Source organism: Leptodactylus fuscus, chromosome 6, assembly GCF_031893055.1.
Source record: "Leptodactylus fuscus isolate aLepFus1 chromosome 6, aLepFus1.hap2, whole genome shotgun sequence".
Taxonomy (NCBI): domain Eukaryota; kingdom Metazoa; phylum Chordata; class Amphibia; order Anura; family Leptodactylidae; genus Leptodactylus; species Leptodactylus fuscus.
In genome coordinates this window covers 123,746,845-123,759,834 of record NC_134270.1, presented here as the reverse complement: position 1 = coordinate 123,759,834, position 12,990 = coordinate 123,746,845, and the positions used below count along the sequence as shown (strand labels likewise).

The 12,990-nt window shown below is 43.0% G+C and overlaps 1 pseudogene; it reads left to right on the top strand.

Annotated features, from left to right (window-relative positions):
• The first annotated feature begins 4,695 nt into the window (after positions 1–4,695).
• LOC142210918 (U2 spliceosomal RNA) lies at positions 4,696–4,791 on the top strand (annotated as a pseudogene).
• The last annotated feature ends 8,199 nt before the right edge of the window (positions 4,792–12,990 follow it).

Sequence of the window (12,990 nt, the reverse complement as noted above, 5' to 3'; positions counted from 1 at the left end):
GTGCTATAGTAAAAAGGGTTGTAATAATTCCAACAATTGTGCAAACACATAGTCAGCCAGTTACTTCATTCATCTTCTTATAATACCATATTTAGGTCCGTAGGTCAATTCTAAGAAAGATTATCTGTCTTCTTATCAATAGGTATACTATTTATGAGCTGTAGTATGCCAAACACATGACACATTCTGGAGTGACATTTTATGTAGGGTAAATTATTAATGGACACTTGTGTCTTAAGTACAGCCCTTTAAGTGAGAACATCTAAGAAATGAACTCAAATCTATCTATCTATCTATCTATCTATCTATCTATCTATCTATCTATCTCCTATCTATCTTCTATCTATCTATCTATCTATCTATCTATCTATCTATCTATCTTCTATCTATCTATCTATCTATCTATCTATCTATCTATCTATCTATCTATCTCCTATCTATCTATCTATCTATCTATCTATCTATCTATCTATCTATCTATCTATCTTGTCCTGGACTGGCTTAGATCAGCAAAAATGCTGCCCTCCTGAGGCCCTGGCATAGCACCGCCTGAAGCGGTTGCTTTAGGTCGCCTCATGGGAGGTGCGGCGCTGCATAGTTCTGCACAATATGATGTCTCTACACAGTATAATACTCCCTTTGTGCCCTCATACAGTGTAATGCCATCTTAGTTTCCCCTGTACAGTGTAATGTTTCTTAGTTACATCACATAATTCAGTTCTTGCAGAGCTCCAAAGTCCCTCTGGCATTAACATATCATCTGGGAACACCATGGCAGGGGATCCCATGGCTAAGTATCTACATGTGAGCCTTACATCACCGAGCACAACACTAAGCAGCTGGTGGAGTGGCGTACAGCACCGGACTCTGATGTAGTTGTTCTGTGGAGTGATGAATCACATTTCTCTATCTGGCAGCCTGATGAATGAGTCTGGATTTGGCAAATGCTCCCTGCCTGAACGCATTGTGCCAACTGTAAAGTTTTACATTGCCAATGGAGATTACCATAATAGGAACTTGCCAGAAAAAAACAGCCCTGATTTCCTTATAGTGGACAAGTTATCTGGCAGGGACACTACATATAAGAGAAAATAACCTTTCCACAACAAGGAAATCATGGCTGGGTTTCTGACCAGTGCCAGACCATAGAAAGTTTCTGCATTCATGGTCATATCCATTGGTAACTGATCAAGACAAAAGACTGTCAATGGTAAGTTGGTCAGTGAAAATCTTTATAAATCTTGCATAATTCAATTATTAACATCTCAAAAATGTTTAACTTTTTATTGTCTACAAATTTATATATGGTCATGTTCATGGGAAAGGGAGTCTGTCAGCATCAGACTAATGCCAGTATCTTGTAGGGAAGCTTCTACACTTTCCAAATATGCCTTTTCTTTACATTTTCCCCCTGCCAGGGCCTTGCTCTCTCCTCTAGATAATCGCCTCATCCACCTCCTTCACAATTGCTTGAGTGACATCTCCCACGTTGTCAGACTGTTCTGCAATGAGTGCTGCTTATCTGGAGTGGAGAGCGAAGTCCGACAGGAGAAGAAATGCCCTTAAAGTTCTTTTCAGTTAATTTGCATAAGAGTAAAATGATTTTCATGAAATTGTAGCTGCAATGCAGAATAGGAAAATAATATTTGTAAAGTGTAGAAGCTGACCTGTCACTAGTTTAATACCAATTTTCCTGCTGACAGACTCCATTCAAAGGGAGTTTGTGAGCAGTAAATTAGTTATAAACCCAGTCTACAGTTTACAAATATGCCATATATCCAGCTTTGGAGCCCCTTTTTCATGTAAATTGTCATTTTATTAATTTGCAAATGTGGGAAAAAGAGCTTTGATTGAGCTTCTGTCTCAGCAAGCTGCATGAAAACAGGGCTCCAAAGCTGAATAACGGGCATATTTGGAAACTGTAGAATTACATTTGACATTGACAGGCCGCAAACCTTATGTTGACCCCATACGTTAAAATGGCCCTCATCTGTGATCCCCACCAGTAGCCGGATACTGTATAATGGACCCCACATACAGTGTCTGTCCTCCATCACTGCCCTCATACAGAGATGTTTATTAGTATACTAGTACAGTATTTACCTCACTTCATCACGGCAGCGTTGATTCCCTGCTTTGGGTGCACTACTTTGATATGTCCTGTGCAATCCTGGAGCAAGAAGAAGCAAAAGGGGCCAGGGATCGGAGAGGTAAGAACTGCATTTATGCTGCAGTTGGAAAGGGGTAGGAGAGGAAGGCTATGACCTCTTGTCATGCCAGGGCTCCTCTATTCCCCAGCTCTGCAATCTGGCTGGATTTTTTACATCTTGATTAGAAACACTGAGCAGAATCCGCTGCATCCCAACTCTTCCTGCTGGCCTCAGATGACAGCCTCAGGGGCTACACATGGCCCGAATTTTTGAAATCCCTGATATACAGTATATTAGTTTGGAGACATTACTATTGAAGAAATTCAGCATGTGGCATTGTACCACAATACATAAATAATTGAAGGCAATGCTATATGTATAATGAAGATTCATGACAACGTAGTAGAGTAGCCTTGTCTTTCCCCCTTGAGTGCACAGGCCTGTTCTCTAGGTAGCGTGACATAAAATAAACACTATCAATGAGGTCCTATAGTCTTTGAAGCAAACTTGAAGTGGCCTCTATGCTGTGGATTAGTACATAGAATAGATTTTGCCCCAGACAGCATCTTAATCTTTTTTATATGCTCTTCAAACACGCTATACTATGTCAAACATACAAAAGAAAACTGTACAGATGTCATCTGGTGATTTGTTACAGTGTAATCTCAGCCTGCGGTCACAGGTAATTTTCCACAGCCCCTCCTGGCATAGCAGACACAGCAAATCATTGAAATCTCACTCCCTCCAGCAAGGTTCATGTAGTCATGAGATTCCTTATCGCCTGTAATTTCAGTAGACAACAGTTTACATGGAGTCTTAACCTAAACCTACTATAGACAACAGATCATGATTAAAGGGGGTCTCCATGAATCAGGATGTTTGGCCAAGTCAAATGTCTACAAATGTCTACTTTAGCAAGGATATGTCTTTACTTCCTGAGGTCTGACCAAGTACTCTTTAGTATTATATTTTCATAGTTCGAGGATCGGTGTGACACTGTAGCAAAAAGTTCAGAAGGTGCCATAATACTCCATAATAAAGGGTCACAACTCCTTGACTCTAGAAGTTTTGCTTTTGAAACCAGACTCACAATAAGAAGCGATTCCATATGGTAGAGATATTTTGTCTCTCGTATAGGTGGGAAAAATCAAAAACTTAGCCATAGAAATTAGATGTCAACTAAAACTCGCTATACACATTCAATTTTGGATCGCCATTATGTGGCCGTCAGATCATGGATGGGGTTGTTTCTACAAATGATTCCACCATCAATATTAATAACCTGCCCAATCGGGGGTCAATATAGTCTACCCAAGTTGGCTCATAATCCACCAAAAACCTGACACATACAGAGTCTTGCAGTGTTTTCACAGCCAACTGTAAGCCAGAATAACTGTAATCGGCCATTTTGGCTGACAAAAATCCAATGTCTATGGCCAGTTTTAGCCCAATTTTCCATCATATAAAGACTAAATGGCCAAATATGCACAATATTTTAGAAGAAGGGGGTAAGATAATTGGTAGTTGGAACTGACTGTTGTTGCTTATGTCTCTTCAATCAGATGTTGAGAGACTGTCCGTATACTATGCACATTAGACTGTCCATTATCTACAATACACGGGACTATTGATGTGATTGAATACTTTTTGAAAGATCTTTGTGTCCCTATGTCTTTATGTTCATGAAAGCTGGAAGGTCCTAATGTGAGCTAAGATGTTGTCGTAGAGGTGAGATTTTCTTGTCCAATCAGATTGTCCACCAAGGTTAGTCTTATCAGCGTCTGCTGTCTCTAGAGCAGTTATCAAGAGTAAGGTGTATTTTACATGGTTTGAAGGTAAAGAACCAAGTGCACAATGGCCCTATTTGCTAGTGTAACATGCCATCTTTATAATAAATGTGTGGCTTGTTCTATGGGGTTACTGAAAAGGAAGTGAAATATAATGGATTTCATAGGAACTAGACTTCCAAAGTCCACGATACAGGAGTGTCACTCATGGTATGTGTGTGCACACCTGCAAAGGAACTGTGTCAGAGGGTCTGTGTACACCCCGTCACTAACACTCTTGTAAGATTAGTACAGTACACAATGGTTTGATGGGTAAAGCAGGTGTAGCTGTTAAATCATTAACTCCTTGAGTTTGCTTTTTCACTGCCGGAACACACCTTTGCCATCGGCATTTTGTTTCTAGCATGTTAATCATGAGTATTCCTGTCTGTACACTGATCTAGATGTAATAGTCTGACATTGTACCGTGCTTTCAGCAAGACATGCAAGTCTCCCTCAGAACAGTTCAAAATGAGACCCTCTTCTGGTGCGGATAAACACTACCACATCCCTTATTGCCTGTGTTCCTTGATCTTTAGGTTTATTCAATACAATCTGTGGGTAGTATCAAATGCATATTAGATAAAATGCAACTCTCCCCCCAACAAGGATGACAACTTTTGTCACCGGGCCACAAGGGTCTGGTATATATTTGCCTCTTTATTCTTTTTCTGTGACCCTTGGGTCCCACCCTATCATATATTAATAATTCAACAATAATTGCTTCCTGGCCTTTTGGCTAAGATCAAGTGTAGTATCTGTTCTTATCAGAACCAGTGAGTACAGATTCTTTTCCAGAGGGTAGGACAGGCTCTGCTGGAGGTTGCTGGCTATGAAAGTTGGGGAGATGGGAACAGAGAACCACTTATTGGATTAGCTGCTTTGCCAGTTGTGGTCAGTAATTTGCTCTGCCAGTGGGGGTGACGCTATGAAAGCGGGCCGTGAACCACACCAGGGATTGACAACCCCTGGGGATCGAGGCCAAAAGGTCAGGAGGCGCTTTGAAAGCTTCTGAGTGCTAGTGCCAGTGAGATCGGTGGCTCCCAGAGTGCCTGAACTCACTGGGGGTGGAAGCCTACTGGGTGACGGCACATTGCACTGCACTTTTACACTTTCAGAGCACCCACCTTTATGCCTGGTCTAACCAGCATGGGTAATTTTTATGGATCCGGCAGATAGACTGGGCCTTCACTGGCATTCTGTAAGCTTATTTATTATTTTTTGTATGTGAGCAATGTTTTGTCACTTTTTGTCACTGTGCGTCTAGTTTTAGGATGAAGAGGTGCGGATAACCCTCCCAGCGTCTAGAGGTAGGATGGTGTGGCCATTAGGTTCCCTTCTCCCTGATTTTTTGGTTAACCTCTGCTTTTGTGGAGGTGGAAACAGTCTTAGGCTCTGGGAGTGCTCTTGGGGTGAGAGCCCGTGAGGAAACCGAGCAAAGTAGCCTTCCTGCTTCGGCAGGAGGCAGTTGTACCCTTTGGTTGCTTGGTACCTTTTGGTCCAGTAGCCTTGCGATTGTCGGGAGCCTATTCTTATTTGAGATGGGTTACCATTCAGACGTATCCTGTACATGTTTTTTTTAGCGGCACTCCCACTTTTTCGTGCACTGGGTGTATGTTGACACAGTTTAGAAACCTTCAAAAAAAATCGTATTAATAATGCAGTCCCTCTAAAGGAGGCAGTCCTGCACAGGTTCCCACCACACAGTAATAACATAATGGGCCGAATTAAGTGGGGCCCCCTTTCTCCAGAAGCTACATACCAAGACTTTTAACCATATACAGTAGTTTACCCTGGAAAAAAATGTAAGTGGGCCTCAAATATGACAGAAGATTGCTCATTTCCTTTCGAGTTTTTCTTTATCTCTCGCTTCCAAGAATGTCCAAGTTCAAAGTCTCTTTCTTCTGCTTATAGTGTAGAATTTCCTGTACTAATGACCCTGTAGTTCAACTGATCATATACAGGTACCACTCATTACTCGTATTACTTCCAGTTCTTATAGATGCTCAAGCGGTGTAAGAGCTGGCTGGCAGTGACAGTCCATCTTTCCTCCATAAGAATAATGGAAATCCATTGGTTGAGGCTACATTTCCACCATGTAACCTTGTATTGTATCATGCTCTGTGATCCTGGTTGAAAGAATTCCAGGTGTTTTCAGATGGACAAGACTTCAGATAATGATTTTACTTATTGGGACAGATAAACTACTAAATATGCCCCAGAATTCTGGCGTAACTTGCTCTATAAAGTGAGTGCACATTATAGATGGGTGAACCAATTTAGCACAAACTGAGTATGACATGAATATTCCAAAATGTTCATTTTCTAATGAAACCGAATAAATGGCAATTCATCTCAAACAAATGAAAATGGCTGCCGTCACAAATTACAATAAAATACAGAAGAGACAAATGTCTGGTGAGTCTCTGTCATTATACAGTACCCATGTCATATACAGTATATAAGATTGTGTGGGCTAGAACATGAAGCATATCAGTGATGGTGGAAGTAGGAGATGGATGTTATTCATCATTGCCTGATATAGAGCACTGAGTGCTGCAAAGCTTACAATACAGCTAGAGAGTTAGGAGTAGGCGAATTACAACACAGTTTAGTCAGATCAATTACAGGCAGATTAGTAATAGAAATCATAGATAGGAGTGAGTGCTGTGTGAGCGGTAATACATACAAACTGCTATTCTAACAGCAAGATGCTGATTCTGCCTGCACTAATCTGAAACAAATATTTCAGCGTTGATTTTTTTGCAGTGTGATGGAGCATGCTAATCTGAAAATTTGGCACAACAGATCCACCATTGATACTCCAGACTGCTCATTTGCATAATCTGAAGTAAATTAATATCTCTGTAATGGAGGCATGGATTTTCATTGGGAAAAGAGTGTCACACACACATAGTTGTGTTGGTTTAATAGAGTGTTGGTTTGATTATCCAGTTATAATTACCCCATTGGGTCTATATGAGATAAAACATGACTTCACAAGACTATAGGCTCAAAAAAAATCACATGGCTCCAAAAATCCTTGGCTCCAAAGTACAATGACATTTTTGGAGTCATTGGCAATCATTTTAGTTGCCATGTGGGACTCTGGAATAATAAAACATTAAAGCTTTATAGATGGATTTGTGAAGCTCGCTGTTTGTGTCCTCTCTGCTCCAATTTGTGCCTTGAAGTTACAATCTGAAGGAAAAAAATGACAAGTAATGACTGAGCCCAACCAGGCGATATCTTTATCTTTATTTTATGGATTCAAAGGTGTTTCAGAAGGGACTATGCCCATACTAACACAATATGCAAATCTATTCTCCAGGATGTAATTGGGAGAACAGTGCACACTCTCCCTGATGTATAGGATTATCCCCTGGCCCATACTAACACAGTAACTAGCCCATAATCGAATGGTTCCCCATAGCTCGATGGTTCCACAGAAGACAACTACCCTGGATTCAGTCACTTGCCACTATGTTTTTTCTCTTATCAGTTGATTCATAAGAAAGTTAGTTGATGTTCCAATTCTTCTGGTGGGCCCAATAAATCCCCACCAATTGTGAATTGTCTGGTTCTGTCCTGGAAAGTGGTGCCATGTTTCCTAGAAAAAAAATCACTAGAAGTAGATGGTGTGTCACCAAACTGTGTCACTAGTGCAACAAATACATTATTGTTGCACTAGTGACACAGTTTGGTGACACACCATCTACTTCTAGTGATTTTTTTCTAGGAAACATGGCACCACTTTCATGGACAGAACCAGACAATATAAGATACTAAATCATTCTTATTGTTACAGTTCTGGGAGAGTGAGTACCACAGACATTGTCTCTTTGCTGACATTTTTATGTAGGTTTAGTAAGACATTTAGCGCATTGTTGGAAGACATTTTAACCGTGATCATGGGACAAACTTAGAAGAATGTAGTAGGAATGAGTAGTATTCAGAGCATGGTTGTTTTGCACGCAGTCACACCCTGAACACTTTGATCATTGCTCTGCTTTATCTGCTATGTACTTGTTTTTGACAACCTTGACTGTCGGCGAGTGGCACATTCCAGGTGACTAGCACGAAAGTGAGATAAGAGGGGATGGTCGATAGGATTTATGTGGCCCATCCCTGGCAGGAAACCAACCGCCACTATGTCAAGATATGTTCAATGCTGGACTCCACAAGTGACCTTATATTGCCCCTTCTCCGTAGCCCATATACAAGCTAATAATACTCAGCGGTAAATGCCAAAACTACCTTGTGGGCAACACCAAGGAATTTTAATATCTAGCAGATGCCCTCCATTTCAAACTAGAGTTTCTTAGGCCTACCAGAAGACATGATTCTTAGGACCCACTCACTATGTATGGAGAACATGTCCATAGCCACTATCACTGACATCCTAAGATAAAGATGTAGTAGGTTATTTGTGATTAACCCATAAGAAATAGGTACTAGTCAGTGAGTAGTCAGAATTCAGTCCCTAAAGAACAAAAGGTGTAGATATAACTTTTTCATCCAGTGAAATGCTGGTAAACATAGCAGATACTCAATGGACCCCCTTATAGTCAGATCCACTTGTGTGAGTCATATAAGAAATATATTCCGCTCTTCTAATAATGGAAACAGAAAACTGTCAAAGTGCTTCTGGGCAGTTTCCATATACAGGGTAGAGATGTTACCTGGCAGTGTCCATATACAAGACAGAAGTACTACTGTACAATGTCCATAAACTGGTTGGAGATGCAGCAGTAACTAGGAATGGCAGTGCCCCGTGGCGAACTTTTGACATGGGCCCCCCCCAACCGACGCCAGGATCGGCAAGTAAATAGGGCCCGTAACGGCCTATTAAAAAAAAAAAAAAAAAACCCGGGCCCTGTGGCAGCCGCCTCCGTTGCCTCTATGGTAGTTATGCCCTTGAGATGCAGTATCCATATGCAAGATAGTGGTACTGTGCAGTGTCCATATGTTAATATGTAGTCTCTCTCTCTCTCTACATAGTGTAATATGGCGCTACGCGCGCCACGGCAATTTTAGCCACGCCCACTTTGTTGACTCCGCCCATTCGTTAATTTTTCATGTGCCCGCACACAGTATAATCCTCCTACAGTCACCCGTAAATTATATGTCCCCCCTCTATCTATATATCCCCCAGTTTCATATACACCCTTCATCTGCCCGCTTCATGTCCCCCTTCCATCTCTGCCCCCAGATTCATGTCCCCACATCTCTGCCCCCAGATTCATGTCCCTCCATCTCTGCCCCCAGATTCATGTCCCCCCTCCATCTCTGCCCCCAGATTCATGTCCCCCCTCCATCTCTGCCCCCAGATTCATGTCCCCCCATCTCTGCCCCCAGATTCATGTCTCCACATCTCTGCCCCCAGTGTCATGCCGTCCTCTCCATCTCTGCCCCCAGTGTCATGCCATCCCCTCCTTCATCTGCCCCCAGTGTCATGCCGTTCTCTCCATCTCTGCCCCCGGTGTCATGCCGTCCTCTCCTTCATCTGCCCCCAGATTCACGTTCCACCTCCACATTAAACTTACCTTCTCCTCCGCTCCCTCGCCGCTCTCTGCGCGCCTCTCTCGCTGACACATGCGGCTGAAGGAAGGAGCTGACACAGGTCAGCTCCTCGCTTCGCCGCTGCGTGTCTCTCTCGCTGACACATATGCGGCTGAAGCGAGGAGCTGACCTCTACAAGCCAGGAGCCGGCGGCAGCGGCTAAGCGAGGAGCTGACACAGGTCAGCGCCTCGCTTCAGCCGCATATGTGTCAGCGAGAGAGACACGCAGCGGCGAAGCGAGGAGCTGACCTGTGTCAGCTCCTTGCTTCAGCCGCATATGTGTTCAACTCAGATCTGCGTCCTCTGGACGCAGATCTGAGTTGAAATCGGGATATACCTCCCTCCAACCAGGACCGCGGGACATGTCACCCAAATCGTGACTGTCCCGCAGAAATCGGGACGGTTGGGAGGTATATATCACCGGCCACTTTATTAGGTACACCTGTCCAACTGCTCGTTAACACTTAATTTCTAATCAGCCAATCACATGGCGGCAACTCAGTGCATTTAGGCATGTAGACATGGTCAAGACAATCTCCTGCAGTTCAAACCGAGCATCAGTATGGGGAAGAAAGGTGATTTGAGTGCCTTTGAACGTGGCATGGTTGTTGGTGCCAGAAGGGCTGGTCTGAGTATTTCAGAAACTGCTGATCTACTGGGATTTTCACGCACAACCATCTCTAGGGTTTACAGAGAATGGTCCGAAAAAGAAAAAACATCCAGTGAGTGGCAGTTCTGTGGGCGGAAATGCGTTGTTGATGCCAGAGGTCAGAGGAGAATGGCCAGACTGGTTCGAGCTGATAGAAAGGCAACAGTGACTCAAATAGCCACCCGTTACAACCAAGGTAGCCAGAAGAGCATCTCTGAACGCACAGTACGTCGAACTTTGAGGCAGATGGGCTACAGCAGCAGAAGACCACGCCGGGTGCCACTCCTTTCAGCTAAGAACAGGAAACTGAGGCTACAATTTGCACAAGCTCATCGAAATTGGACAATTGAAGATTGGAAAAACGTTGCCTGGTCTGATGAGTCTCGATTTCTGCTGCGACATTCGGATGGTAGGGTCAGAATTTGGCGTCAACAACATGAAAGCATGGATCCATCCTGCCTTGTATCAACGGATCAGGCTGGTGGTGGTGGTGTCATGGTGTGGGGAATATTTTCTTGGCACTCTTTCGGCCCCTTGGTACCAATTGAGCATCGTTGCAACGCCAAAGCCTACCTGAGTATTGTTGCTGACCATGTCCATCCCTTTATGACCACAATGTACCCAACATCTGATGGCTACTTTCAGCAGGATAATGCGCCATGTCATAAAGCTGGAATCATCTCAGACTGGTTTCTTGAACATGACAATGAGTTCACTGTACTCCAATGGCCTCCACAGTCACCAGATCTCAATCCAATAGAGCATCTTTGGGATGTGGTGGAACGGGAGATTCGCATCATGGATGTGCAGCCGACAAATCTGCGGCAACTGTGTGATGCCATCATGTCAATATGGACCAAAATCTCTGAGGAATGCTTCCAGCACCTTGTTGAATCCATGCCACGAAGAATTGAGGCAGTTCTGAAGGCAAAAGGGGGTCCAACCCATTACTAGCATGGTGTACCTAAAAAAGTGGCCGGTGAGTGTATATATATATATTGTGAGAAGGTGACAGGCAGACTGCTGGAGTCCAGATACATCAGCCCCAGATTTATGACATATGTGTGGTCCAGGGCGGATGTGGAGTAGGCCTCAGCCCAGGTGTAGATCCAGGACTCATTACTGGGCCAGAAAAGGCTGCAGATCCTGCATTGCAGGGCAGATCCATGGGATGAAATCAGGTTTGTGGGTCTGTCCTGTAACCCTGAATCCGGTGAGACAATATTGTTCCTGTTTTGTTTGTGTGGCTGGAAGTAAGCCACACATATAGTTAGATTAACCTACTGTTTAGCTATCGGCTCAGATGTGCAGGTTTTTAGTATGTTTTTGCCTGAAGTTAAGGCTGTATTTTTTTTATTTTTTTTTGCCCACTTTGTTCCTGATGTCAAGGTTTATTTATTTTCCTCTGGTTTTTTTTTTTTTTAATTTAAATAAACCGGTTTGCTGCATATTTTGTGTCCCTGTCTTAACTGTTTGGGTCTGCACCACTGCGTCAACCAAGCTAACTTCCCCATAATATATATATATATATATATATATATATATATATATATATATATATATATATATATATATATATATAGGATGGAACTGCTACTGTGAAGTTTCCATACAATATAGATGTAGTGCTGTGCAGTGTCCATGTACTGGATATAGGTAGTACTGTGTAGTGTCTATATACGATATAGAAGTGCTAATGTGAAGATTCAATATGCAGGGTAGAAGTGCTACCATAAAGTGTCTGTGCAATACCCCCATATATCCTCTGAATTGGTGATAAGATGGAGGGATATCCTCATTTATCAAAACCACCTGACAGAAAAAAACAGAGATCTGCTTTCATTTAAAAAAAAAAAAAAAAAAATGATAAAGGTCCTGTCCTTCTATCTCTATTGTGGAGTCTTCGTACATTGGGAGATGGTCTCCAGAATACTTTCATAGATGACCATGATGCAGCGCTCTCTGATAAACCAGGGAAATAATCTTATGAAGATCTTCCGAGGAATCATCCCACCACTTCACCTTTAGGAAAATATAGGCTATCTTCGGTTTTTGACCTTTAGTTGTAAAATGGTAAATCATTTACGGACATCGCTAGGTAACAGGTGTAAATTCTACAATACTTTCCTGTATGTCATTGATCTTCTGACAGGCCCTGATATAGATGATAAGAACTTCCATATATAGTAATGGATGTCACAGACCTCTCCTCTTATATCAGTGGCAGATGGATGCCTGCAGGAAATGTATAGGGCCAGTCAGTATATGGGGTCCATAGGGATCCTAGAAGTACAGTAAGATTCACACATATCTATCGCTGACCAACCTACAGGCAGTCTCTATCTGTAACAGAGACGCCAACCTAGGAGATCCCTTCACAGATCCCTTCATGCAGGGTTTTTCTGTCCGCTTGAGAAGTTGGACATCTTCACTTGCGGACAGGGAAGGACGGGCACGGAGTGCAAAACAACGCACCCGATGCCCATTGAAATAAATGACAGGTGTCACGGACACAGCTAGTGTCCGCTCCTAATGTCCATGACAGATTTTGAGCGGACACTAGGAGCGGTCACTACCTGTCGGACACCGACGGTAGTATGAATGTCCCCTTAGCGGCAGAATAACGTCCCACAATGAAGGACATAGCGCAGTCAGTAGAGCGGCTATCTTATATACATCATCATTCAGTGTCATCCTGGCTTGGGAAACCTAGTGCAGCACCACTCCTATTACTTCAATGGGAGCGACACTGCCCATCCACTAGCAGCTTCTGGATCTGTGTGGATCCAGGTATCCGACAAAT